This window comes from Somniosus microcephalus, chromosome 12 (genome assembly GCF_052327205.1).
Source record: "Somniosus microcephalus isolate GS21.2 chromosome 12, FLI_Smic_1.0, whole genome shotgun sequence".
Taxonomy (NCBI): domain Eukaryota; kingdom Metazoa; phylum Chordata; class Chondrichthyes; order Squaliformes; family Somniosidae; genus Somniosus; species Somniosus microcephalus.
The window spans coordinates 183,668,564-183,680,927 of NC_140998.1; the positions used below are offsets into that span (position 1 = coordinate 183,668,564).

Genomic DNA, 12,364 nt, shown 5'->3' on the forward strand with positions numbered 1-12,364 from the left:
GAGAGAGAGATTGGGAGTGTGAGAGAGAGATTGGGAGTGTGAGAGAGAGAGAGATTGGGACTGTGTGAGAGAGAGAGACTGGGAGTGTGAGAGAGAGATTGGGAGTGTGAGAGAGAGAGATTGGGAGTGTGTGAGAGAGAGACTGGGAGTGTGAGAGAGAGACTGGGAGTGTGAGAGAGAGAGATTGGGAGTCAGAGAGAGATTGGGAGTGTGAGAGAGAGAGAGATTGGGAGTGTGAGAGAGAGAGAGATTGGGAGTGTGAGAGAGAGAGATTGGGAGTGTGAGAGAGAGAGATTGGGAGTGTGAGAGAGAGAGAGATTGGGAGTCAGAGAGAGAGACTATGAGTGTGAGAGAGAGAGAGATTGGGAGTGAGAGAGAGAGAGACTGGGAGTGAGAGAGAGAAATTGGGAGTGAGAGAGAGAGACTGGGAGTGTGAGAGAGAGAGAGATTGGGAGTGTGAGATGAGATTGGGAGTGTGAGAGAGAGAGAGATTGGGAGTGTGAGAGAGAGAGAGATTGGGAGTGTGAGAGAGAGGTTGGGAGTGTGAGAGAGAGAGATTGGGAGGACAGGATATGCTCTCACTGCAGTCAGGGAGTGGTGGAGACAGAGATGCACTTCCTCACAGCCTGTGGAAAATATCAGGGCATCAGGGAGAATTTCTACCAAAAATTCTCACAAATATGCCCTGATTTCAGAAATCTGAATGACAACCAAAAACTCCCATTCCTACTGGGAGAGGAGAGAAGCTGTGTAACACTGGCGGCACACTATGTTACAGCTTGCCATGAACAGAGGGACAACCAGTAAACTAAGAAAATAATATATATAAACAATGCAAATGTATATTTATACACTCAGGGATATACCTGTTTATACACTGTATGAATAGAACTGCGTTTATGTGCTAAACCATAAATGTATTTTGATGCTTTGGCAACATAAGATGTAACTTATCATGCCAATAAAGCGATCTGAATTGTGAATTGTGAATTGAGTGTGAGAGAGGGAGAGATTGGGAGTGTGAGAGAGAGAGATTGGGAGTGTGAGAGAGAGAGAGATTGGGACTGAGAGAGAGAGGTTGGGAGTGTGAGAGAGAGAGAGATTGGGAGTGTGAGAGAGAGAGATTGGGAGTGTGAGAGAGAGAGATTGGGAGTGTGAGAGAGAGAAATTGGGAGTGAGAGAGAGAAATTGGGAGTGTGAGAGAGAGAGAGATTGGGAGTGTGAGAGAGAGAGATTGGGAGTGTGAGAGAGAGAGAGATTGGGAGTGAGAGAGAGGGAGATTGGGAGTGAGAGAGAGAGAGAGTGGGAGTGTCAGAGAGAGAGAGTTTGGGAGTGTGAGAGAAAGAGAGACTGTGAGTGTGAGAGAGAGAGATTGGGAGTGTGAGAGAGAGACATTGGGAGTGTGAGAGAGGGAGAGAGATTGGGAGTGTGAGAGGGAGAGAGACTGGGAGTGTGAGAAAGAGAGACTGGGAGTGTGAGAGAGAGAGAGATTGGGAGTGTGAGAGAGAGAGAGATTGGGAGTGTGAGAGAGAGAGAGATTGGGAGTGTGAGAGAGAGAGAGATTGGGAGTGTGTGAGAGAGAGAGATTGGGAGTGTGAGAGAGAGAGACTGGGAGTGTGAGAGAGAGAGACTGGGAGTGTGAGAGAGAGAGAGATTGGGAGTGTGTGAGAGAGAGAGATTGGGAGTGTGTGAGAGAGAGAGATTGGGAGTGTGTGAGAGAGAGAGATTGGGAGTGTGAGAGAGAGAGATTGGGAGTGAGAGAGAGAGAGATTGGGAGTGTGTGAGAGAGAGAGACTGGGAGTGTGAGAGAGAGATTGGGAGTGTGAGAGAGAGATTGGGAGTGTGTGAGAGAGAGAGATTGGGAGTGTGAGAGAGAGATTGGGAGTGTGAGAGAGAGAGAGATTGGGACTGTGTGAGAGAGAGAGACTGGGAGTGTGAGAGAGAGATTGGGAGTGAGAGAGAGAGATTGGGAGTGTGTGAGAGAGAGACTGGGAGTGTGAGAGAGAGACTGGGAGTGTGAGAGAGAGAGATTGGGAGTCAGAGAGAGATTGGGAGTGTGAGAGAGAGAGAGATTGGGAGTGTGAGAGAGAGAGAGATTGGGAGTGTGAGAGAGAGAGATTGGGAGTGTGAGAGAGAGAGATTGGGAGTGTGAGAGAGAGAGAGATTGGGAGTCAGAGAGAGAGACTATGAGTGTGAGAGAGAGAGAGATTGGGAGTGAGAGAGAGAGAGACTGGGAGTGAGAGAGAGAAATTGGGAGTGAGAGAGAGAGACTGGGAGTGTGAGAGAGAGAGAGATTGGGAGTGTGAGATGAGTTGGGAGTGTGAGAGAGCGAGAGATTGGGAGTGTGAGAGAGAGAGATTGGGAGTGTGAGAGAGAGAGTGATTGGGAGTGTGAGAGAGAGAGAGATTGGGAGTGTGAGAGAGAGAGATTGGGAGTGTGAGAGAGAGAGATTGGGAGTGTGAGAGTGAGATTGGGAGTGAGAGAGAGAGATTGGGAGTGTGAGAGAGGGAGAGATTGGGAGTGTGAGAGAGAGAGATTGGGTGTGTGTGAGGAGAGAGAGATTGGGACTGAGAGAGAGAGGTTGGGAGTGTGAGAGAGAGAGAGATTGGGAGTGTGAGAGAGAGAGATTGGGTGTGTGAGAGAGAGAATTGGGAGTGTGAGAGAGAGAAATTGGGAGTGTGAGTGAGTGGAGTTTGGGAGTGTGAGAGAGAGAGATTGGGAGTGAGAGAGAGAGAGATTGGGAGTGAGAGGAGGGAGATTGGGTGTGAGAGAGAGAGAGGTGGGATTGTGAGAGAGAGAGAGTTTGGGAGTGTGAGAGAAGAGAGACTGTGAGTGTGAGAGAGAGAGATTGGGAGTGTGAGAGAGAGACATTGGGAGTGTGAGAGAGAGAGAGAGATTGGGAGTGTGAGATAGAGAGAGATTGGGAGTGTGAGAGGGAGAGAGACTGGGAGTGTGAGAAGAGAGATTGGGAGTGTGAGAGAGAGAGAGACTGTGAGTGTGAGAGAGAGAGATTGGGAGTGTGAGAGAGAGAATTGGGAGTGTGAGAGAGAGAGAGAGATTGGGAGTGTGAGATAGAGAGAGATTGGGGTGTGCGAGAAGAGAGATGGGAGTGTGAGAGAGAGAGAGTTTGGGAGTGTGAGATAGAGAGAGATTGGGAGTGTGAGTGGGAGAGAGATTGGGAGTGTGAGAGAGAGAGACTGGGAGTGTGAGAGGAGGAGAGATTGGGAGTGTGAGAGAGAGAGATTGGGAGTGTGAGAGGAGAGAGATTGGGAGTGTGAGAGAGAGAGAGATTGGGAGTGTGAGAGAGAGAGAGATTGGGAGTGTGAGAGAGAGAGATTGGGAGTGTGAGAGAGAGTGATTGGGAGTGTGAGAGAGTGAGTGATTGGGAGTGTGAGAGAGAGAGATTGGGAGTGTGAGAGAGAGAGAGATTGGGAGTGTGAGAGAGAGAGATTGGGAGTGTGAGAGAGAGAGAGATTGGGAGTGTGAGAGAGAGATTGGGGAGTGCGAGAGAGAGAGAGATTGGGAGGTGAGTGAGAGAGAGATTGGGAGGTGAGAGAGAGAGAGATTGGGAGTGTGAGAGAGAGAGATTGGGAGTGTGAGAGAGAGTTGGGAGTGCGAGAGGAGAGAGATTGGGAGCGTGAGAGAGAGAGATTGGGAGGTGAGAGAGAGAGATTGGGAGTGTGAGAGAGAGAGATTGGAGTGTGAGAGAGAGATTGGGAGTGAGAGAGAGAGAGACCTCACCAGGTACAGACTAAGCGACCACCAACTGGAAATTGAAAAAGGCAGATACAAGAAATCCTGGCAGCCTAGAGAGAATAGAATATGCGATCAATGTCTGGCTGGCGAGGTTGAAACAGAAATGCATTTCCTCTAAAATGCGAAAATTCAACACATCAAGAACATATTATTCAACAAGCTAAGCCAAACAACCCCAGATTTCAAGGAATTGGATGATCTGTCAAAATTGAGATTAGTCCTAGGAGAAGGAGACAGACCATACCTTGGGGCTAAATATGTAACAACATGTCACAACCTGAGGACTGTTTAAAAGTAAGACTGTTTAAAATAATATTGAACGTACCAAATGAAGTAGAAAGACTGTTTAAAATTAATATTGTTTAAAAGTAATATTGTATATACCCAACAAATGTCAAATCGATTGACACCTACAGAATGTTGGAAAACTGTACCTTTTTGCTATGTAAGCTTTGGCAATATGGTTCTCTGTAAACTTTCATGCCAATAAAGCATTTGAACTGAACTGAACTGAACTGAACTGAGAGAATCTCTCTCTCTCTCACACTCCCAATCTCTCTCTCTCACACTCCCAATCTCTCTCTCTCACACACTCCCAATCTCTCTCTCTCTCTCACACTCCCAATCTCTCTCTCTCTCTCACTCCCAATCTCTCTCTCTCTCACACAGTTCAGTTCAGTTCAGTTCAAATGCTTTATTGGCATGAAAGTTTACAGAGAACCATATTGCCAAAGCTTACATAGCAAAAAGGTACAGTTTTCCAACATTCTGTAGGTGTCAATCGATTTGACATTTGTTGGGTACATACAATATTACTTTTAAACAATATTAATTTTAAACAGTCTTTCTACTTCATTTGGTACGTTCAATATTAATTTTAAACAGTCTTACTTTTAAACAGTCCTCAGGTTGTGACATGTTGTTACATATTTGGCCCCAAGGTATGGTCTGTCTCCTTCTCCTAGGACTAATCTCAATTTTGACAGATCATCCAATTCCTTGAAATCTGGGGTTGTTTGGCTTAGCTTGTTGAATAATATGTTTCTTGATGTGTTGAATTTTTCGCATTTTAGGAGGAAATGCATTTCTGTTTCAACCTCGCCAGCCAGACATTGATCGCATATTCTATTCTCTCTAGGCTGCCAGAATTTCTTGTATCTGCCTTTTTCAATTTCCAGTTGGTGGTCGCTTAGTCTGTACCTGGTGAGGGTCTGTCTCTGTTTTGTGTCTCTGATGGTCGTGAGGTAGTCCAATTCCAATTCCAATTAAAATGCTTTATTGGCATGAAAGTTTACAGAGAACCATATTGCCAAAGCTTACATAGCAAAAAGGTACAGTTTTCCAACATTCTGTAGGTGTCAATCGATTTGACATTTGTTGGGTACATACAATATTACTTTTAAACAATATTAATTTTAAACAGTCTTTGTACTTCATTTGGTACGTTCAATATTAATTTTAAACAGTCTTAATTTTAAACAGTCCTCAGGTTGTGACATGTTGTTACATATTTGGCCCCAAGGTATGGTCTGTCTCCTTCTCCTAGGACTAATCTCAATTTTGACAGATCATCCAATTCCTTGAAATCTGGGGTTGTTTGGCTTAGCTTGTTGAATAATATGTTTCTTGATGTGTTGAATTTTTCGCATTTTAGGAGGAAATGCATTTCTGTTTCAACCTCGCCAGCCAGACATTGATCGCATATTCTATTCTCTCTAGGCTGCCAGGATTTCTTGTATCTGCCTTTTTCAATTTCCAGTTGGTGGTCGCTTAGTCTGTACCTGGTGAGGGTCTGTCTCTGTTTTGTGTCTCTGATGGTCGTGAGGTAGTCTGCCAGTTTATATTCTCTTTTTAGGGCCCGGTAACATTCTAATCTGCTTTGGCTTTCGGTTATTTTGTTCCAATGTTCCAGGTAGGTTTCTTTGCATTTTTTAATGATTTGGTTCACTCGGATTGGTGTTTGGACGGCTGTGTTGGTCTGGGGCTGGTCAGGGTCCGGCTGAGTACTTAGTTTCCGTAGCAGCTGACTCAGGGGACTCTTTTCTGGGTTTAGCTCTTGGGTCTGAAAGGCTTTGAAATGAAGGGTGTCTGGGGAGCTAGATTTGAGGTGATTTAGGAAGTTTAGTGCTCGTTTTTGGATGTTTATTATCAGTGGGTATCTGCCTAGTTCGGCTCTGCATGCATTTGTTGGCGTTTTCCTTTGGGTGCGAAGGATGCTTCGGCAGAATTCTGCATGTAGGGCTTCTATTGTATGTTTTTCCCATTTAGTGTAGCTTTGGTGATTTAGCGGGCCCCATACTTCACTACCGTACAGTGCAATGGGCAGGATTATGCTGTCAAATATTTTGAGCCAGATTTTGATTGGGATTTGGATGTTGTAGAATTTTCTTTTTATTGCATATAGGGCTCTTCGGGCTTTTTCTTTTAGTGCATTCACTGCTATGCTGAAGCTCCCTGATGCTGTAATAGTCTCTCTCTCTCTCACACTCCCAATCTCTCTCTCTCTCACACTCCCAATCTCTCTCTCTCTCACACTCCCAATCTCTCTCTCTCTCACACTCCCAATCTCTCTCTCTCTCACTCCCAATCTCTCTCTCTCTCTCTCCCAATCTCTCTCTCTCACACTCCCAATCTCTCTCTCTCACACACTCCCAATCTGTCTCTCTCTCACACTCCCAATCTCTCTCTCTCTCACACTCCCAATCTATCTCTCTCACACTCCCAGTCTCTCTCTCTCACACTCCCAATGTCTCTCTCTCTCTCACTCCCAATCTCTCTCTCTCACACTCCCAATCTCTCTCTCTCTCTCACTCCCAATCTCTCTCTCTCACACTCCCAATCTCTCTCTCTCTCACACTCCCAATCTCTCTCACACCAAATTCCAAATTCCAAATTCAAATGCTTTATTGGCATGAAAGTTTACAGAGAACCATATTGCCAAAGCTTACATAGCAAAAAGTACATTTTCAAACATTCTGTAGGTGTCAATCGATTTGACATTTGTTGGGTACATACAATATTACTTTTAAACAATATTAATTTTAAACAGTCTTTGTACTTCATTTGGTACGTTCAATATTAATTTTAAACAGTCTTAATTTGAAACAGTCCTCAGGTTGTGACATGTTGTTACATATTTGGCCCCAAGGTATGGTCTGTCTCCTTCTCCCAGGACTAATCTCAATTTTGACAGGTCATCCAATTCCTTGAAATCTGGGGTTGTTTGGCTTAGCTTGTTGAATAATATGTTTCTTGATGTGTTGAATTTTTCGCATTTTAGGAGGAAATGCATTTCTGTCTCTCTCTGTCTCTATCAATTCAATTCAATTCAATTCAAATGCTTTATTGGCATGAAAGTTTACAGAGAACCATATTGCCAAAGCTTACATAGCAAAAAAGTACAGTTTTCCAACATTCTGTAGGTGTCAATCGATTTGACATTTGTTGGGTACATACAATATTACTTTTAAACAATATTAATTTTAAACAGTCTTTCTACTTCATTTGGTACGTTCAATATTAATTTTAAACAGTCTTACTTTTAAACAGTCCTCAGGTTGTGACATGTTGTTACATATTTGGCCCCTAGGTATGGTCTGTCTCCTTCTCCTAGGACTAATCTCAATTTTGACAGGTCATCCAATTCCTTGAAATCTGGGGTTGTTTGGCTTAGCTTGTTGAATAATATGTTTCTTGATGTGTTGAATTTTTCGCATTTTAGGAGGAAATGCATTTCTGTTTCAACATCGCCAGCCAGACATTGATCGCATATTCTATTCTCTCTAGGCTGCCAGGATTTCTTGTATCTGCCTTTTTCAATTTCCAGTTGGTGGTCGCTTAGTCTGTACCTGGTGAGGGTCTGTCTCTGTTTTGTGTATCTATGTCTCTCTCTGTCTCTCTCTCTCTCTCTCTCTCTGTCTCTCTATCTCTCTGTCTCTCTCTCTCTCTCTCTCAGTCTCTCTCTCTCTCTGTCTCTCTCTCTCTCTCTCTATGTCTCTCTCTCTATCTCTCTCTCTGTCTCTCTCTATCTCTCTCTCTCTCTCTCTGTCTCTCTCTCAGTTCTCTCAGTTCAGTTCTCAGTTCAAATGCTTTATTGGCATGAAAGTTTACAGAGAACCATATTGCCAAAGCTTACATAGCAAAAAGGTACAGTTTTCCAACATTCTGTAGGTGTCAATCGATTTACACTCCCAATCTCTCTCTCTCTCACACTCCCAATCTCTCTCTCTCTCTCACTCCCAATCTCTCTCTCTCTCACACTCCCAATCTCTCTCAATTCACAATTTCACAATTCAAATCGCTTTATTGGCATGATAAGTTACATCTTATGTTGCCAAAGCATCAAAATACATTTATGGTTTAGCACATAAACGCAGTTCTATTCATACAGTGTATAAACAGGTGTATCCCTGAGTGTATAAATATACATTCGCATTGTTTATATATATTCTCTTCTTAGTTTACTGGTTGTCCCTCTGTTCATGGCAAGCTGTAACATAGTGTGCCGCCAGTGTTATACAGCTTCTCTCCTCTCCCAGTAGGAATGGGAGTTTTTGGTTGTCATTCAGATTTCTGAAATCAGGGCATATTTGTGAGAATTTTTGGTAGAAATTCTCCCTGATGCCCTGATATTTTCCGCAGGCTGTGAGGAAGTGCATCTCTGTCTCCACTACTCCCTGACTGCAGTGAGAGCATATCCTGTCTTCTCTTGGTAGCCTGGTCTGCCTGTGTCTGCCTTTTTCGATCGCTAGGCTATGTTCGCTAAGTCTGTACCTTGTCAAGGTTCTTCTCAGTTTGTTATCCTTTACCATGGTCAGGTAATCAGCTATGTTGTATTGTCTGTTTAGGGCCAAGTAGCAATTGAGTTTGCTTTGGGTTTTTGTTGTTTCTGCCCAATATGTCAGATATTTTTCCTTTTGCTTAGCGACGATTGTGTTGGGTCGAATTCTTTGTGTTACCCTGTCACTGTCCTGGGGCTGGTTATTGTTAGTATTGTTAGTAGTTACTTCACTGAGTCCCAGGACTAGTTGACTGAGGGTATTCTTCTTTATTGTCAGCTCTTGGCATTTCAGGGCGTCGTAGTGATAGCATTGGGGATTGCTCATTTGTAGGTGATTCCAAAATTTGGTGGCTCTTTTTTGGATAGTGATTATTAGTCTCAGACTCACTCACTCACACACTGTCTTTCTCAGACTCACTATCTCACACAGTCTCTCACAGACTCACTCTCTCACACACTGTCTCTCTCAGACTCACTTTCTCACACACTGTCTCTCTCAGACTCACTCTCTCACACACTGTCTCTCTCAGACACTCTCTCTCACACTGTCTCTCTCAGACTCTCTCTCTCACAGACTGTCTCTCAGACTCACTCTCTCACACACTGTCTCTCTCAGACTCACTCTCTCACACACTGTCTCTCTCAGACTCACTCTCTCACAGACTGTCTCTCTCAGACTCACTCTCTCACAGACTGTCTCTCTCAGACTCACTCTCTCACACACTGTCTCTCTCAGACTCACTCTCTCACACACTGTCTCTCTCAGACTCACTCTCACACACTGTCTCTCTCAGAATCACACTCTCTCACACACAGTCTCTCTCAGACTCACTCTCTCACACACTCTCTCTCAGACTCACTCTCACACACACTGTCTCTCTCAGACTCACTCTCTCACACACTGTCTCTCTCAGACTCACTCTCTCACACACTGTCTCTCTCAGACTCACTCTCTCACACACTGTCTCTCAGACTCACTCTCTCACACACTCTCTCTCAGACTCACTCTCTCACACACTGTCTCTCTCAGACACACTCTCACACACTCTCTCAGACTCACTCACTCACACACTGTCTCTCTCAGACTCACTCTCTCACACACTGTCTCTCTCAGACTCACTCTCACTCACTGTCTCTCTCAGACTCACTCTCTCACACACTCTCAGACTCACTCTCACACAGTCTCTCTCAGACTCACTCTCACACACTGTCTCTCTCAGACTCACTCTCTCACACACTGTCTCTCTCAAACTCACTCTCTCACACACTGTCTCTCTCAGACTCACTCTCTCACACACTGTCTCTCTCAGACTCACTCTCTCACACACTGTCTCTCTCAGACTCACTCTCTCACACAGTGTCTCTCCCAGACTCACTCTCTCACACACTGTCTCTCTCAGACTCACTCTCTCACACACTGTCTCTCTCAGACTCACTCTCTCACACACTGTCTCTCTCAGACTCACTCTCTCACACACTGTCTCTCCCAGACTCACTCTCTCACACACTGTCTCTCCCAGACTCACTCTCTCACACACTGTCTCTCTCAGACTCACTCTCGCACACACTGTCTCTCTCAGACTCACTCTCGCACACACTGTCTCTCAGACTCAATTCAATTCAATTCAATTCAATTCAAATGCTTTATTGGCATGAAAGTTTACAGAGAACCATATTGCCAAAGCTTACATAGCAAAAAGGTACAGTTTTCCAACATTCTGCAGGTGTCAATCGATTTGACATTTGTTGGGTACATACAATATTACTTTTAAACAATATTAATTTTAAACAGTCTTTCTACTTCATTTGGTACGTTCAATATTAATTTTAAACAGTCTTACTTTTAAACAGTCCTCAGGTTGTGACATGTTGTTACATATTTGGCCCCAAGGTATGGTCTGTCTCCTTCTCCTAGGACTAATCTCAATTTTGACAGATCATCCAATTCCTTGAAATCTGGGGTTGTTTGGCTTAGCTTGTTGAATAATATGTTTCTTGATGTGTTGAATTTTTCGCATTTTAGGAGGAAATGCATTTCTGTTTCAACCTCGCCAGCCAGACATTGATCGCATATTCTATTCTCTCTAGGCTGCCAGGATTTCTTGTATCTGCCTTTTTCAATTTCCAGTTGGTGGTCGCTTAGTCTGTACCTGGGGAGGGTCTGTCTCTGTTTTGTGTCTCTGATGGTCGTGAGGTAGTCTGCCAGTTTATATTCTCTTTTTAGGGCCCGGTAACATTCTAATCTGCTTTGGCTTTCGGTTATTTTGTTCCAATGTTCCAGGTAGGTTTCTTTGCATTTTTTAATGATTTGGTTCACTCGGATTGGTGTTTGGACGGCTGTGTTGGTCTGGGGCTGGTCAGGGTCCGGCTGAGTACTTAGTTTCAGTAGCAGCTGACTCAGGGGACTCTTTTCTGGGTTTAGCTCTTGGGTCTGAAAGGCTTTGAAATGAAGGGTGTCTGGGGAGCTAGATTTGAGGTGATTTAGGAAGTTTAGTGCTCGTTTTTGGATGTTTATTATCAGTGGGTATCTGCCTAGTTCGGCTCTGCATGCATTTGTTGGCGTTTTTCTTTGGGTACGAAGGATGCTTCGGCAGAATTCTGCATGTAGGGCTTCTATTGTGTGTTTTTCCCATTTAGTGTAGCTTTGGTGATTTAGCGGGCCCCATACTTCACTACCGTACAGTGCAATGGGCAGGATTATGCTGTCAAATATTTTGAGCCAGATTTTGATTGGGATTTGGATGTTGTAGAATTTTCTTTTTATTGCATATAGGGCTCTTCGGGCTTTTTCTTTTAGTGCATTCACTGCTATGCTGAAGCTCCCTGATGCTGTAATAGTTAGACCAAGGTAGGTGTAGCTCATAGTGTGTCCTATAGTGGTATCACTGAGGGTAAACTGGTATTTGTTTTCCTGACATCTGGGTCTTTTTTGAAAAATCATGATGTTGGTTTTCTTTAGATTTACTGTTAGAGCCCAATTTTGGCAGTATTTGTCGAGTAGGTCTAGTTGTTGCTGTAATCCCTGTTCTGTGGGAGACAGCAGAACCAGGTCGTCCGCATAGAACAGGGACTTCACTTCTCCATCCAGGAGACGGAGACCTGGTGACTCGCTTTGCTCCAGCGTGTCTGCTAATTCATTTATGTATATGTTGAACAGGGTCGGGCTCAAATTGCAGCCCTGCCGGACGCCTCTTCTCTGGGTGAAGAAATCGGTGCGTTTGTCTCCAATTTTGACCCCGCATTTGTTTTTCAGATTCATTGATTTAATAAGGTCATAGACTTTGCCCCCTATTCCACACTGAAGAAGTTTATAATGGAGCCCTTCGTGCCATATAGAGTCAAAGGCTTTCTTGAAGTCGATGAAACAGGCGAATATTTTCCCATTTTTTGTTTGGTGTATATGTTTTTCAATGAGGGTCTGAAGGGTATAGATATGGTCGGCGGTGCGGTGTTTTGGAAGAAAGCCTATTTGGTTTTTTCTGAGGATATTATGTTTGTTAAGAAAATCAAGTAATCTACTATTTAGAATACTGCAGAATAACTTCCCTAGACAACTGTTGACACAGATGCCGCGGTAGTTATTTGGGTCTGATTTGTTTCCACTTTTATACATGGGGGAGATTAGTCCTTGGCACCAGATATCTCTCTCACACACTGTCTCTCTCAGACTCACTCTCTCGCACACTGCTTCTCTCAGACTCACTCTTACACACACTGTCTCTCTCAGACTCACTCTCTCACACTCTGTCTCTCTCAGACTCTCTCTCACACACTGTCTCTCTCAGACTCACTCTCTCACACACTGTCTCTCAGACTCACTCTCTCACA

General features: G+C 44.1%; 1 protein-coding gene across 1 annotated transcript in view; it reads right to left on the reverse strand.

Annotated features, from left to right (window-relative positions):
* Positions 1-12,364, reverse strand: part of LOC147109754 (uncharacterized) — a 135,038-nt gene that overhangs the window by 32,429 nt on the left and 90,245 nt on the right. The window lies entirely within an intron of this gene.